Here is a 4,132-nt window from a genome sequence, read left to right as displayed (position 1 = left end):
TGATGAGACGGCTGCTTAACCTTTACCCAGATGTGTTACCCAGATGGCTTTTCCAGACCAATTGTCCTTATAAAAGTTGCAACCTATTGCTGGAAGAAGTAGTTGAAGGATGCAGCATAGTTGTTGCCTCTAAAATATGTCTCTAATTAGAAGCAAGCCATAATTTTATCTTTTTTTTTTTTTTGTGTGCTGAGATGCCTGCGTAGTTCTGCTTAGTTAGGTCTGAACTCTCTGAGGTGGTGTGGTCTGCTTGGTAGCTCTTCTCCCTGGGAAAGTGGGGAGTTGTTACTCCGGCAGCACACAGTGCTCCTCCTGGGTGTGCTCCAGCAGCACAGTGAGAGCTGTTACTCCTTACGTGTGGCAGAATTAGGCCCGTCAGTATAGTTTGGCAGGGCGGGAGAAGAGGCGTTCCACGTGGGATCTGGTCCTCTGGTTGCTGAGATCGGGTGCGTCCCTCTGGTTTGCGCTGGCATGTGTCAAACAGAAGTTACTCAGAAGCTGCTCTACAGGTAACATCCAAACCTTGCTTGGCTTCATTCCTCTTCCCAGCTGCCCCTGCCCACCTTAAGTCTCTTGAACTCATCAACTGGGGTGGACGTCTTAGAGATTTGCTCTCCTACATCGCTTTTGACTCACACCCTCCCATGGGGCTGTTTTACTGCGTTTTAACGCTGCCTGAGCCACTTCGGTTTGTTTTCTCTAGCAGGAGGTGGGTGGAGAAGGAAAGCATTAAGAGATAAAATGTTACAGCCCAGTAGGAACCTAATAAATAACTGGTTTATGAATTCAATTACTTCAAATCAAAGTTTCCTGAAACATGTCTGTCCAACTGCAGAAACCTCTCTATATGCTGTTCTGTTTTAAAATGGCTCCCTCCCAGTTACCCTTTACTCCCAGACAGATGATCCTAGAAAACATAGATTGTACGGAGTTTCCAGGTCTCTTGCCCAGCACCACTCACGGTGCAGCTCTCATGCCAACGATCAGCACAAACCCATGAGGTTAGTGGGGTTTTTTTAAAAAATCTTTCCTCAGCTGAGTGTGCTTGAGAGAAGAAACTTTCAAATAATCTGCTGTGATGAGAACTTGGCTCCATGGTTCAAACTGAGTGTCTCTTCCGCTAGTGTGGGCAAGTGGCAAGATCTGCAGAGAGACTGTGAGGTGTGCTGCCTGGAAAAAGGAAAATATGTTGAAAGGATGAGTCAGGCTGGAATAAATGAAGTATTCCTTTCCTCAACATGGGTATTAGTGAGCTACATCAGCGGGTTTTGAGTTCTGAGCCTTTTACAATGAGTTGCAGGTGAATGTCCCCGTTCCTCCAGGCTAGAGCTTGGCATGGTCTATGGGGAGGTGAGAAGGAGCAAGCCAAAATAAAGAGATTGATCATGGTCTTCTCGGTGCGTTTGGAGCATGCTGAGGAGGAGTGAAGCACGTTGCCGAAGCTGCAAGGCCAAAAGGCTGGGCAAGTCACACAGTCAGCAAGACTCATGCAGGTATTAGGTTGAGTGGAGCAGCACGATTCAGGAGGGTGCAGATTTTAGCCAGACAGATGCCAGTGAGAATCCCTGCCTTGCTTGTTAAAACCTGAAACCCCAGATTTGGCTTAGATACTCAGCACTCGTTGCCATCTTCCTGATGGGAACTGGGAGCTGTGCTCTGCTTTGGAAAGGGCTCAGAGAGGGTGGGAGGGTCAGCCAGTCCTCCTGCCTGTGTAGAAGATTTTAAATATTAAAGCAGGGAAAGTGCAATTGAAAGTGTGTTTCTGCTCAGAAAGTGAGGTGGGAGTAGGGCAGGAGGAAACGTTGTGCATTAATACGTCTCCAGATCTGCTCCCTGCTTGAATGATTAATCGGCTATGCAGCAGAAAGGCTGTCATGCGAAAGCTTGATAGGTACCATTAGCATCCAAATATTGGAATTTATTATACTATTGAAGAAAAAGAGGGGGCATAAGGAACTGCCAGTGTTGGATCCAGTTAATCTTTTGGCATAGACACATTTTCTACCACCGTGTACAGTTGTGTCTTCTTGATGTGACGTGGGATCTTCATTTGAGAAGTCGCTCACTGCACCTTGTGCCTGCTTCCCCGCTCTGAATACGCAGCTATTTCCCTCCTTCGCGGGAGTGTGGTGTAACCAGGTATTTCTAAAGTGCTTTGAGCTCTTATGCAAAAAACTGTTACTGCAGGAACTGCAGGTACTGCTTACGGAGTTCCTACTATCGGCTCTGAAATCTTACTGATATCCCTGGGGCCTGGGGAAGGTCTTTACCCTGGAAGGATGGGGCATGTGCGTGCTTGCCTGGGATTGCCTCCAGCTGGAGGAAGAGACTGAGCCCTCCTCCTCCTCCACATCATTCTGCCCAGATTTTACCTTGAGTGCTCCTGCTTCATGTGACCCATTGCAAAAAAAAAAAAAAATTCAAACAAATCATTGTTTGGCATTAATTCCTTTATAGCTGGAGGGATGCGCTGAAAGGCCATAGGGACCGTGGTTAAGCCAGCCTGGCCAGCGCCTCCCCGCCGGTGTGTGTCTGTCTGCCTTCAGGGACCGCGAGGTCTCCCCACCGCTCTCCAGGCAATAGATGGCCAAATTGCATCTCTGCTGCTGATGGACACCGTGATTTATGAGCTAAGTCTTGCAGTGCCGGCTCCCTTTGCAAGCACTGCTGGAGGTGGCAGAAGACGTAGGGCGAAGTTTGGACCCAGCAGTTCCTGGAGCAGCCAGGAGCGAGACTAGCCCTTACTGGTGAGTGGCTCATGTTGGCTGGTGCAGCTGCATCGCAAGAACCTCCAGCTGTAAACAACTGCCAGGTTGGTATTAGAAGGCAGGTTTTGCTAAGATAGGATGCGTTCAAGAGATGGTTTCAGATTTAAAGCTGTACAAGTAGGTCCAAGTGACAAATGTGGGGTTTTTGTGGGTTGGTATGAAATGCCAGGATGTGCAGGGCAGAGACCTTCGTTGTAGGCAAGGGTTTTCTTTGCAGCTGTACTTGTTATTACTCACCCGTCTGCTCCCCTGCATGAGTCAGCTCAAAGAGCTGCCATCATGAGACTGAACTGGAAACCGGTATTTCAGCACCCTCCTTGCTCAAGGGCTGTCACTGTGCTGCCGAGAGAGCCCACAACGGGATGTGAAGAGACCCACGTAACAGCGAGCAGGAGCGGGGACTTGTACCCACCGGCGGGGGCTGCTGGATCTCACACCTCAGGGTGTAAACGGACCGGGATCCATCTCTGCTGCGTCCTCCCAGCCGCCCTCCTGCCACTTCCTACGGTCTCTGGATACTGGAGCAAAAGGTATCAGCTTGGACTCCATTTGCAAGCTTGGTTCAGCAAATCCTGTCTCTCTAAACCTTTCCTTTCCCTTGCTCAAGTCCAGTCCCTCCTCCTCCTCCATGCACTTTGCTCCGTAAGGGCTGGGCTCTGGCTGGGACACAGTCACTTCTCCCTGTGGCATGGATCGGCTGCAATAATACTGCGTGTTTCGATGTGTCTGTCTGGGATCCAGGGGCGGTGGGGGGAGTTCAGCCCTGCAGCCTCCTCCCATCGTCCAAGCGTGCGGCTCTGCAGGGCTTGGTGGGCTCCTCAGGGGGCTTTGACATTTGTATGGGCAGAAGTGGTGGTGGAAAAGCTGTGGGGGGACCGTTTCGGTGCTGAAGTTGGTCAATAATTTGTGCTCCAGGATAGGCATGAAGATGCTTGATACCCACCATGGGTCATGCCTGGTACCCGGGTGTCAGCCCCAAGTTCTTCCACCTTCACAAGCACCTACCCTGCTCCCTCCTCGGCTCATGCACATGCTGTAGGTCCTGCTCTGAACTCAGTGCCCCAAACCAGCAGATGAAATGGCCTTGAAATCTGTGTCCCCCCTTTCCTGTCCCTGCAGTGAGAGCAGCCACTGCCCCGGCCCCGCAGTGAGGGGATGATAAATCCAGTGGCTGACACTGAATTCTTTTCACTGGGAGAGGGAGGCGGAAGAAATATTTGCTGCATACACATAGCACATGGCAGTGATGGAGAAAACATTTTAAAGCTGTCACGGGGCGCTGCAAGCCAAACAAATGGCATCCAGGTCTATATGTGACGTTTGTGACCTTGTAAAGGACGAGGCAGGCTGCTGCTCTCCCCCCT

The sequence above is a fragment of the Cariama cristata genome, unplaced genomic scaffold (genome assembly GCF_000690535.1).
Source record: "Cariama cristata isolate BGI_N322 unplaced genomic scaffold, ASM69053v1 scaffold22632, whole genome shotgun sequence".
NCBI classification, from domain to species: domain Eukaryota; kingdom Metazoa; phylum Chordata; class Aves; order Cariamiformes; family Cariamidae; genus Cariama; species Cariama cristata.
Note: the sequence above shows the minus strand (reverse complement) of the source record.